At 34.8% G+C, this 13,063-nt stretch overlaps 1 long non-coding RNA gene across 1 annotated transcript in view; it reads left to right on the forward strand.

The window, feature by feature from the left end:
- The window catches only part of LOC125934348 (uncharacterized), a 123,021-nt gene that overhangs the window by 955 nt on the left and 109,003 nt on the right, over positions 1–13,063 (forward strand). The gene's annotated exons all lie outside the window — the stretch shown is intronic.

Here is a 13,063-nt window from a genome sequence, read left to right on the forward strand (position 1 = left end):
TGGTGTATATCAAGCTCCCATAACACCTCTTTGGGTTATGAGGTTAAAAGAGGATAATGCATTCAAAGCTCTTAGGAAGTTGAGAGTTTAGCTAGTACTCACAACACCATTATTTGTGCTGTTAATTATTTCATTTCCTAAAGCCTAAAGAAGTTGCGTGAGTTCGAGATTACAAAGCTAGGTTTTGGTAGTCTCCTGGACCAGAGGTTTTTTCTTTACTGAAATGCATCCTTGGCATTCAGCATATTAAGGAGTCTGTTATGTTAAGGTTGACCACTGCTTCCTGCCTGAATTTGAGATATTGGAAGCTTTCTCTCATGACAGTGAAGTTATGTATACCGGTCGACATTTGCTTTCATTACTGCTGTTTTTATTCTTTTTATTTTTTTTGCTTTTGTATTTTTTTTTTCTAAAGTGAATGAATGAATGAATGAATGAATGAATGAATGAATTTAGTAACCTCTACACCCATTGTGGAGCTTGAAATCAGTATGCCAAGATCGAGAATTGTGTGCTCTTCTGACTGAGCCATCAGGCACCGCATCTTTACTGCTTTTTAAACCTGTGTACTATGCTTTTTTTTGTGAGTAGTTGTCTTTAGTCTTTAATGATTTCCAGGATCACATAGGACCTCAGAAATACTAAGTTTTAGTTAACTCACTTGGAATACCCAATCTTGTATTCAAACTTATATTAAATAGATTAGTATAAGGAGCACTCACATATTAATCATATAGTGTAAACAATTATAAATATATAGTCATTCCAGTCTTTAGTATTCTTGTGAAGTAAACACCAGACACTATATTATTTTATTAATAAATATTTAAGGGGAAGCTTTTTGGAATTATGAATATATATGTAAGATGTAAAATGGCTCTTAAAAAGAACATAACTATGTCATTAGTACAACTAAAATTTTAACAGTAATTCCATAATATAGCAGAGATGTTCAGTATCAAATGTTATTGTCTCACATTTTCTTTAATATATTTTACAGTTGATTTGCTCAAATCAGGACATTAAAAAGTCTCCACATTACATTTGATGTTTTTTGATCTATAGATTCTCCTGTAGTTTTTCTTGCAATTTATTTGAGAATAATGATTATCTGCTCTGTAGAGTTTCCCATATTCTGAATTTTGTAAATTGTATTCTCACATTATCTTATTGCCTATATTTCTTGTAAAACCGGCAGTTAAATCTACAGGATTTTTCAGACTAAAAAAAATTTTTTTTCCATGAGGAGACTTTATAGGTGTTATTTATTACCTATTATTTTACATTAAGTGGCATACACTGATTGTCTATTTCATGTTACAGTTGGTTATTGGGTTTAGGTATTGTTAGGCTGATAAAGTTTATGATAAACATAAATTATCCCATCAACTTGCCAGCTAATAGTTTTAGCAGCCATCGATTATTATTGCTTACGTCCATTATTTCATTACAAGTCGCAAAATGATGATATTCTGATTTGATCATGCTACATTTATTAACAGAAATTCTCTTTTATAGTGAAGAACTTTACCTCATTTAGTACAGTTTACACAGAAAAAAATGGCATAAATGTGAAATTTTCTCATTTATTTCCTAGTTTTTAGAATAATGAGTTAGTTCCCTAATATCCTTCAAGTTTGTTTTTTAATTTTTTTAATGTTTATTTATTCTTGAAAGAGAGACAAAGAGAGAGAGACAGAATCCGAAGCAAGCTCCAGGCTTTGAGTTGTCAATACAGAGTCAGATGTGAGGCTCAAACTCACGAACCACAAGATCATAACCTGAGCCAAAGTCAGACACTTAACCAACTTAGCCACCCAGGCGCCCCGTTCAAGTTTTTAAATATACTTAGGAACTCATGGATGTTAAAAATTTTAATATATTTCAAGTTATTGAAGATATTATTATCTAAAAATATTTCTATAATATTTATTATTTTGATGTTCAAATTACTTGTTTGGTCAGTGGGAACCCTAAGTGGGTCCCTGGGTTCTATTGACCAGGCTACTGTAGTGTTTGACAGTTTACTTCCTTTCTGGCATGACAAAATGTTTTAAGCTCTTACTGTAAATATTCTGCACAGATCTGGAATCAGTCCTTTTTCCAAGGAATATTGGTTCCTTTTAGTAGAAAATGGTATTTAGATACCATTGGTATTTAGATACCATGGTTCTTTGAATTTCAGGTGCTCATCGCTAATAGGTTACTGAATCCTTTCTGCATGTAATCCTCCCCCAACGAAACTGAACAGATTCAGTTCCTATCCTATAGGATTTTACATTCCAAGGACAAGAATGGTGCCAACATGGATATTAATGCCATAAAGTAATGTTTTTATTTTATTAATTGTCCTGCTTGGACACTTAATGTTCCTCAATATTTGGGGAAAAAGTTAAAACTCTTTAGCCTAGCATTTCTGCCTTCTGTAATATGGACCCAACACATATTTTTTTTTGCCATATTTTCCCAAGAATATCCTATATAAACTGTTTCCATGATCTAGCCAAACTGGCTTATAACAGATCTAGGATGCCTCTTATGCTTTCTTACCTCAATGCTTTTGCTCATGCCACGTTTCCTAACTTAAATGCTTTCCCTTAACCAAATCCAACCCATTTCTCAGAGTCCAGCTCAAATCACACTTCTGATGGGTCTTCTAGATTATTTCCATCCACATGTTGATCAGTTTACCACCAATATACCCTTGCTCTTGCCATGTCAGTGTATGCTGGCTGTTATATACAGCAATCGTATTCCTTTGCCTGAGGACTCTTTCTTGTCACCAGAGCCCACTTTGCCTTCCTGCTCAGTAGACCAGCAATGCCAGATAATTAATACTGCCTGGGAGTATCCCTCAGTTAATGACTGACATGAATGACTATATAAAACTATATAAAACCCTTTTCACCCTTTCACATACTGGCTACACTGCTGTAAACTGGTTGCCAGATGTCCCCAGAGGAATTATTATTATTATTTTTATTTCTTTTTAATCCACAGTGGATACTTGATTAATAACCAACCCTTTATGCTTGACTTTCCTTCCAAGTTTCACTTCTGTCTTACCTTACCATTGCTTTTTCCTATATAACCAATTGCATATGAATCTTTGTCTCAGGATTTGCTTCTGGGCAAACGTTAACTAAAACAAACATTTTTTTGCGCTACCTGGGTGGCTCAGTTGGTTAAGTGTCTGACTTCAGCTCTCAGGTTATGATCTCACGGTTTATGGGTTCGAGCCCCACATTGGGCTCTGTGCTGACAGCTCAGCCTGGAGCCTGCTTCAAATTCTGCATCTCTCTCCCCTACTCATGCTCTGTCTCTGTCTCTCTCTATCTTTCAAAAATAAAATAAACATAAAAAAATGTCAACAAACTTTTTTTCCTCTTTTTAGTTCATAATCTCTATTATATAGTAGTTAGCCTCCTCTGCATAGTTTGGGAGAATCACCAACTATCATTAAATATATAAATCCCTATTACCACTCATTCTGGTACACACTATATCCTATTGTATATATGAGAATTGCTGTTATTGCAAACCAGTGCATGGAATTTGGATTGATTGCCTTTGAGTTGAATAATTTGAAGTTCAAGTTTGAAACCACGAATTTCTCCCTGCCCATCCATGGCATTGTTTTAAATGCTAAAATGGCCTATCTCTCATTATCACCACCCCTTTAAGATTTCATGGTCCTTTTGTTGTACTTTTTAGTTTTAGCGGCTCTGGAAAGTTAGTCTCTACCTTGTTTGGGTGCCCTGCAAATGAATATTGTATGTAACACACAGACTGTTTCTTAAGGCAGAAATATGCCCACTGTATCCTGCAAATTTAGTGAAAATCCATCTAGTCCATCCATTCTTCAAACTTGAGTTTATGGATAATATAGAAATAAAAGTTTATGTAGATAATTTTATTTGGTAATTAGCCTTAGACTTTCTGAAGATATGTCTTATTCTTGTCACACATTGCTTTAAAATTTTGGTATTAACTCGCACTTCATATATTTTTGCCTTATTTTCTAAAAGATTGTATTTTTTTAAGTGAAGAGTCTGATTTAAAAAAAATTAAATATGATAATAGCTGCTTTTCTTTCACATGTAAGGCACTTAATAACATTGGTGGTTGATGGTGATGAGATATGCTGGGAAGCATGCTTTAACTCTACAATTTAGAGGTTAATTCCATAAAAGAGAGAGTACCTTGAACTTTACATAAGGTCCTTATTGCAAGATAATTTCACATGTAACTATAGTTAGGGGTGTTTCTAATTTATATGCATCGTATATATATTCTACATTCTTGAATATACTATGTTTGCTTTACACTTTGGACTAGCTGTATTCTCCTTTTAAAATACCCTTGCTTTAGATTTTCTAATTGTTCACTTCTTATCATGTGTCTCTCAGATGTTACCTTTATAGAGTGCTTCTCTGATCAGCCTGCTTAGGTAGCTCTCCTACTGGTATTTTCTCATTTCTGGCATTCTTGTTTTGGATATTTGTTTCTGATGTTTATTTATTGCATGTCTTTATTAGAATGTGAATTTCTACATGTAAAGGTCTTTGTTTATGTCAATTACAACCGTTCTCTCTGAACCTAGATTTTGATTGGCATACAGGAAACATTCTGTGAATACTTGTTGATGTTGAATAAACGGTTGTTTTCATATTAAGTTAAAAAATTATTTTTATTTTGCTTTTTTATTTTAGAGAGAGAGAGTGCAAATTGGGGAGAGTGGCAGAGCGAGAGAAAGAGAGAATCTTAGCAGGCTCCATGCTAAGCATGGAGCCTGACACGGGGCTCAATCCCATGACCCTTGGATCATGACCTGAGCTGAAATCAAGAGTCGGACACTCAACAAATTGAGCCACCCAGGCACCCCAAAGTTAAATATATTTTTGATGTTGCTACCATATCTTAGTAATTAGAACTTCTCAAATAACGTTAGACATGCATGCATCAGACTTTCTGTGATTATGTTTGTTTCTGTGTTTATGGAATTTAGTCAGGAAGACAGCATCTGGTTGTTCCTTTCAAAGAGCTATTGACTAATGAAGTAAAATAGATAATAAACAATTTATATTCTATGGTGGAGTGAAGACAAAGTGGAGAGTGCATTGTGGGTACTCAATCTACACTTATAGGACAGGGTTAGAAAAATGTATAGTGGAGACTTAAAGTACTTACCCATGTGTTATTCTTCTCTTTTTCCAGGTCTACTGGGAAGGGTATATGGCCCAGGCTCTTTACCGCTAGGCATGGCTTTGTGACTAATTTTAGCCAATGCCCTGTGGACAGAAGTGGTGCCCTTCTGGGCCAAAGCAGTTATGAGATAGTACCTTGCTCTCCAGATATTTATTAACTTTTCATGGCAATATGAGTATGGCATGTTAAGATAACCCTGTCACAGAGATAGAACTGGCACTCACCAGTTGGAAGCTGCTGTGGAGAGCTGCCAGACTTGAAACAGACTTTGTATGAGTGAGAAAGAAAACTTTGGTGTAAGCTGAAGAGATTTCAGAGTTAACTCACTACCTCACCATAACATTCTGAGTAACACAGAAAACCATGAGGAAGTAACCTGTGAACTGAGATTGGAAAAGCCAGGAAGAATGAAAGGGCAAAATCAGTTAGTTCATCAGGGATTACTCCTTTCCTTCTTGCCAGGGTAGAGCCTGGTCCTTTGAAAGAGTGAGAGCGAACTTAGAAATAGCAAGTAGGTTAGTACTCCAGATTCTAAGCAGGCAGTAGGGTTTACTAAGTATCAGATATGTCAGGAAAACACGCCGTAAAATCCTGATATTCAAGGGCCCTGGTAGGCAGAGTGCAGACAGCGCTTTGTCAGCAGTCCCCAACTTGTCTGATTTAAGGCCTGTTGTGCTCACTCTGCTTTTGCAAATACATTTCCCCTTACTGAAAATGACAGCATGTAATAGCAGTTGGCAGAGATGACCAAAATAAAACACTTTCTCCTTTGCAATGCGTACATCCAGAAATGCATTTAATCTTTAAATACACTCATTTATGATTTTTATGGGTACCAAGCCACTTTTGTTGAGTTTATGGTAATTTCATCTGTCTCATGATTTTCAAAAACAATTTTCAGAGTTTTTCACTCTTGGAAGTGTATGGAAATGACTGTATTTTTCACATAAACATCAATTTAGTTTATGTATTTTATGAAGAATTCCCAAACAACAGTTTATTCTTATTTATAAATCATTTCTCCTCTTTTGCTGTATGAGTTGTGTTTTATGAAGCAACAACCTTGATATGAGCAGGAGTCTGTCCGATCAGAGGCAGAATTAACACTGCTTTGAAAGAGCAACATTCTTTCTGTGTACTCAAGTTAATTGATGCAGTCATTTAATCATTGAGCCATTGCTCACATTTCATGTTTAAGTCACTTAAACTTGATTTTTTTTTCTTTTCTAGAATGTTTAGGCTGATGAGGATTTAAAAGGATTTGTAGCGTTTAAAAATGTCCGCAAACCGGATTGCAGCATGACATGCATTCGATTCTGTATTCAGTTTTAGTTTAGCTATCAGATGAAAAAACATCTACATTTAATATTCTGCAACAGGTTTTTCTATCACCATGCCAAAGCCCAGAGGAGCACAGTATATTTTTTTAGTTTTAGTCTTCTATTTTTCCTTAGGATATTTTTGACCCTAGATACATTTTTCCTTTAAATTTGACTGAGCTGTGATCATGGCTCCGACCTCTAGCCTTGAAAGAAGAGGAGTTATGCCTCTCAGGAGCTATGCCTCAGGCACTTTGCAAGTCCGCAGGCAGGGATTATTTCCCAGGCTGTGAAGCGATGACCTTCTACAGAGAGTGAATGTCTGCAGTGCACGTAAATTCCTTCAGCCGTGATTGAGAGCCTTAGGTTTGTTACCTGCTCTATGAATCAGAGTCCATTCTATCTCTATGGAGGACGAATAATTTAGTGCTATATTTAAAGCCACATGTTATGTGCTCACATGTCAGCTAATTTATTGTTGGTGGTGAATATATTTTGTTTTTGAGCCCCATGTAGGGTTAGTTCAGAAGTAAATCTGTGGAGTTTTGGAATGAAAAACTGGGATGACTTTACTATTGTAGAAGGCACCTTACCTGCTATTTCTAAACAAAGTGCCCCTACAGTGCTCTGTCAGCTGTCTCTAACTTATCTGATTTCAGTATCCCAGAGAGGATTTTTGTTGCCTCCTAAGCTATCATTACAACAATAATGTAATGCTGATTGCCACGATATTCTCAGAATACATTAAAAAGAGGAATGAAATTTAGAATGATTAATAAACACTTTTTGAATCTGTAGGATGGCATTTTGTTCTCTGAGCTGTCAGTCTGCATCCAGTGAATTTCTAGAGCTGTGAGAAATTACAGGAATATACCATCTCTCCCTCTTTTCATTACAAAAAGTAACTATACATTTAAAAAAAAATGTTTATTTATTTACTGAGAATGAGAGGGAAAGAAAGAGGCAGAGAGAGAGGGAGAGGGAGAATCCCAAGCAGGCTCCGCACTGTCAGCTGGGAGCCTGATGCAGGCGTGCCAGGGCTGATCCCAGGAAGGTCATGACCTGAGCCAAAATCAAGAGTCAGATGCTCAACTGAGTGAGCCACCCAGGCGCCCTATACATAAGATAACTCGTTTTTAACATTATATGATGATTTTTAACAGTAATGTTAAAATGCTTTATGTATTTTATTTTTTTCAAGTAATCTGTATGCCCGCTGAGGGGCTTGAATTTAACAATCCTGAGATCAAGTGTCTCATGCTCTACCAACTGAGCCAGCTAGGCAAAATGCTTTATATATTTTGAGTTCTTGTGAATAATCCTTGAGAATCCATTTATTGTCACTACACCATTCAGCCAGTTTCAATATAAGTCTGACTGGCAGAATTGTGGGAAAACCAGAGTAATTTAAGAGAGGAGCTATGCCATTGAAGGCCACGTGAAATTCTTAGAAAACACTTTACCCTTTAGAAAGCCAGGATAAGGAACCATTACAAAATGCCACTAGGGATATCTCATATAATATTCCATTTTGTCCTAGTTGAAAAGTTATCTGCTATGGTGGTAACATTTCCAGTTTAATCACATGCGGCTTTTCTGGCAACAGGGCCACCAATATGATACTTCTTATGTAGGACCAAGTGCTTTGATCTGAAATAAAATTTGAACAGTAATTGATTTATTCATTCAGAAATAGGTAAGGAATTCTTAAATGTTGATGGAGAATAGTACTCGAAGGTACAACTTAATCAAATTCTATTATCATATCTTTTCCTTTCCCACAGTTTAAACTTAATGGAGATAAGTTATTCATTCAGAAAGTATATCTAATTTTGTTAAATCCAACTGTTTAAACTCTGTGGATAAAGCATAACTTACCCAAGTTATATCTTATTATTTGTTCTCTTTTGTTTGGTTTCTGGCTCTTAGCAAAGGAAATCTGTGATATATTTGGAAGCAGATTTATTTAAAAGTCCCTGGCCTATGAAACTTTCCTGGTAAAACAGAAAAGGAAACTGGAAACAATACTATCTTTGTTCTATCACCAATATGATGGCATTGGTTAATTAGGGAGTGATCTCAGCATCTTCACTTTCTCTCCTCCAGTTCCCCTCACTTTTGCCTCCCCCTCCTTCCTTCCCTCTTTCCCGTCTTCTCTGATTAAGATTTACATTAGCTTACATGAAAAGAAACTAGAGTGATCTAGTAGGAACAGTGATTATATTGATTTTCAAATATTGGTCCTCATCATGAAATAAGAATATAATTTCATCTTTAAGTTTTAATGATCTCAAATCGGATAATAGTACATTATGACTTGATTTGTAAGCCAGCTTTTGGAAGGGTATAGGAATTATCTTTGTGGAATTGTGTAGGGCCAAAGTGTAACGAATGATGTAAGTTAGTGTGATTTATAGTTTTATACTCTTTTTTTCTTATAAGCAGCCTCCTTGGTGTTCCTCTTGTGCCATCATCATTGTTTCAGATATTCTCATGAGGATTACTACAGTGGCTTTATAACTGTTTGTCTGAGGACTCGTCTTCGAATTTACCCTCTAGAATACAGTCAGAATGATCTTTTAAAATCCTGTCATTACTCATTTGCTTAAAATCCATTGTTCTTATGCATCACTTTCAGGATAATATAGGTTATGAGGTTCTTTCTTTTTCTTTTATTGCAATACCACTAATTAAAATTTTTGGAGGGTGTATATCCAGTGTATATTTATTTATTTACAAATGATACACATGTACAAGGTTTAGAATACTAAAAAGTTATTTTAATTAAATAGTATGTTCAAAAATAGAATTTTTTTAAAAAGGTGGTAAGAATAATTGTAAAAGAAATTTTAATATTTTATTCCTGTACTCTTCTCTTTGTCTTAGGCACCCTTAGGGTATGCACCCAACTTTGGAGAATCCATCCGTTCCTTATTTGCGACCGACCCTAGACCCATAGCTAAGTAATTACAGAGGTTGTGGTATGTCACCTCTCCTATTTCTTCTGCTAGAAATACCTGTCCCACCCCACTTCCTCATCCATACAGCCTACTTGATTTTCACAACTCAGTTCCTGTGTCACCATCTCTGGGAAACTGAATTATATCCCTTTCTCTGCTTTCAGAACACTCCGAATAAACCTTTCTTATAGTATTTTATAGTATAGGTATTTATTTTTTTCTCTCACTCAAAGGATTAGGAACTCCATTGGGGCACAACTGTTTTGTTTATCTTTGTATCCGTAGAGGCAGCCATAATGCCCAGTACATGTTATACCCTCAACAGAAGTTAAATGAATTCATGAATGAATCAGAAAGGAAGGCAAGATGGACAGAAGGTAGGAAGGGAGTCAGAGGCAGGGAGAGAAGAATTAACAGGTATGTTCAAGATAAAACAATCTGTTATTGGTGAAAAGAGACTCATAATCCACATCTTCATGGTTCCCTGATAGTCAGTTGGTAAATATTCAGGGAAGGTAATTTGTGTTATTTTTACGTGAGAAATTCTGATTATATATCAGTATCAAATATAGATATTGCAATGTAAATGCTCTCTGCTTTTGTCCAGGTCCTGATTATTCACCTGGTTACTGCTTTCTATTCAAAGCTTCATTTTTGTCCTTTAGAAAAAAAAATATTCTGTTTTATGTAATGCCGTAGGACCAGCACAGGTATGTAAAATATTCAAGTGCTTAAAGTTCCTTTTGAAATAAGTGTGAGGATAGAGTGAATCATAGGAAGCAGGTTAAGGATAAGGATAATGTATTTTGATGATATTCAAATTCATGCAGCAAAGACCAAATAAGTCAGAGCAGATTTGCTGGTTCATCAGTTGTGCTTCTTCTGCATCCTTATTAGTAAACTGTAACACATTTTACAAAGACCCATCATTTCCCACAGGGTACAGCTCTAGGTTAAGCCTAAAAAAGCAACTTTCATTATAGATCGTTTATTGAAAGTGGAGTGAAGCAATTACAGTATCTCTCTGAAGAGGTATATTGGCCAAACACTCTACTTTGGAATGGTGCATTATACTGGATTAGTTATTTAATACGTTGACTATTATTAAAACTTGGAAATGTGTGTAGATGCCCTCCTGGGCTTATTGATATTGTTAGAAAAGCAACAGATACATTCTAGGGGAAAAAAAGATCCCTCACCAAGTTTCTTAAAAGCTGAAATATAGTAATTTCACAATTGTTGTTTTAGTTCCTTGCAGTTTACAGTACTAAAGAAAGTTGTTTTGAGAATTTACAGAAACAATATTTATCCATTTGACTCACTATAGTAATCATTATTCTGTGACACACTGATGTAACCACATTTCTATTCTGTTGATAACTTGCCTTTGAGCAAATTTAGATGTAAAATATAGGGACCCTTCTTTTATATTTAATCTGTCTGAAGTTTCTCATTTGAAAAATTGGAATAAAATGCATAAGATCTACTTTTTCATAATGGACCAATAATAAAATCCTGGCTCATTTTAGGCAAATTAGTTTTTCTAAGGAGTCAAATAGTCTCCTTGGAAATGTTTGACTCTTTTCTCCTAAAAGTAATGGATTTTTGTCACCTTTCTCTCATATTGGGACTTGGATATTTTCTTTTTCATTTCTTTAAATTTAAAAGCTCTGAGTTATTTGAATATGTCAAATTTAAGTTATTTAAATTAAACTGAGTCTTGTGAGTCTTTCTTGAAGGTTTTGAATATAATTCCAACTTGGAAAAAATTTTTTTTGGCTAGTTAATGATTTCTCAAATCACAGTTGAAATTTCAGAGTTGAAATTTCAGTGTTTAAATGGCAGATCTTCTTTATAAAAGTAATAGCTTACAAGAAATTGTCATTAGTATTCAAATCTCAATCTAAAATGTGTTTCACTATATGCAGAGAGTTGTTACATATTTACACAGGTCATTCCATGGGATTCTTTTTTTTTTACATTGTCATCTGTACGTATTCATTCATTCTTTAAAAGATATGGTAGATACATGCTATATACACCATTTGGAGTGTATTCTTGTAGAGTACTGTGCTGTATCAAAGATCTGTTCTAGATGCTCTAGCTGTTATTTGTTGTATTACAGTTACTATGCATTTATTTGCTCATGATCTTTCAACTTTTTCATTACCAAGAACACAGTCTAACTCAGAGATTAAAATTTCTCAGCCCCACTGGTGAAGCAAAATGGATTTTTCAAAGCTGATTCATCAATAACAATGAAAGAAAGGAATTGTAGCAAGGGAAGTAATGGATTTAGATGAACAACATTTATGTTAGTCGATGCATCTACATGATTTCTACCAATATAAAATTTCAATAATTTAAGTGAAAGGGATTATTTAAAAGACAGACTTGATATGTACTTGTGAAATAGTTTATTATTGGCCCAACTATATTGCATCTTTCCCCAAAATCTTTTTCCTTTGCTCGTACTGGTATGATAATATTAGTTTGAAATGGAATTTTAATACTGCCTGTCTGGTTTCAAAATCTGACTGTGCTACTTATGAGCTGTGACTTTTGGACAGTTACTTAATCTGTGCCTCAGTTTTCTTATATGAATAATGGACTAATTAGTAGTAACTTCCTCATAGGCTTGTTAGAAGGATTAAATCAGTAAATATAAGTAAAAAGCTTAGAAAAATATTAACATATGCAATTTAAAACCTGTTGGGATTATTTCCTAATCTCTTTTCTTAAAGACATTAACGTTGTTGTTGTTGTTGTTGTTGTTGTTGTTGTTTTTGGTATTTAAATGGAGATGTTTATCAAATGACCACCTAGAATGAAAAATAGAATTGCATGAGACAATTCTCTTATTAATATAATTTATTGTGGTTTTAATAGTGAAGTTAGTGTAAAGTAGAAGCAATTTCCAACATTACTTGATTCTTCAATAATTTAGTTTTGTATTAAGGTTTATGGAAACTATATGTAAGCATATATTCTGCTTCTATAGTGAAAATGTGGCTTTTTATTTTTTAGGTTAGTGAAGGTGTTATAGCATTTGGTTCCTATAATATGTAGTAGGTATAGATTATTATCCTCATTTTTCTAAGCTTCTCTACTGGCTCATAGAGGTTGAATGACTTCCCTAAAGTCACACAGCTAATCTTAGTGGCACAATGTATAGAATAAGCCTCATATTTTATCTTAGTTTATTTGATAATTATTTCCAGTTATCAAAACTCTATTAAATATGACATTGTTTTCAGAAAGAGATACTCCCCCCTCCCGTTTTCTTTTCTTTTCTTTTCTTTTCTTTTCTTTTCTTTTCTTTTCTTTTCTTTTTTTATTAAAGAGAGAGAGATAGAGAGGGAGAGGGCGGGCACAGGGAGGAGCAGAGAGAGAGAGAATCTCAAGCAGGCTCCATGCTGGCAGCACAGACCTAGATGCAGGGCTCGAACTCATGAACTGTGATATCATGACCTGAGCTCAAATCAGGAGTCAGACACTTAACTGACTGAGCCACCCAGGCTCCCCCTCGGAAAGACATACTTAAAAGTAAAATTATTATCTGGATTATAGAGGACT

Source organism: Panthera uncia (genome assembly GCF_023721935.1).
Source record: "Panthera uncia isolate 11264 chromosome A1 unlocalized genomic scaffold, Puncia_PCG_1.0 HiC_scaffold_17, whole genome shotgun sequence".
Classification (NCBI taxonomy): domain Eukaryota; kingdom Metazoa; phylum Chordata; class Mammalia; order Carnivora; family Felidae; genus Panthera; species Panthera uncia.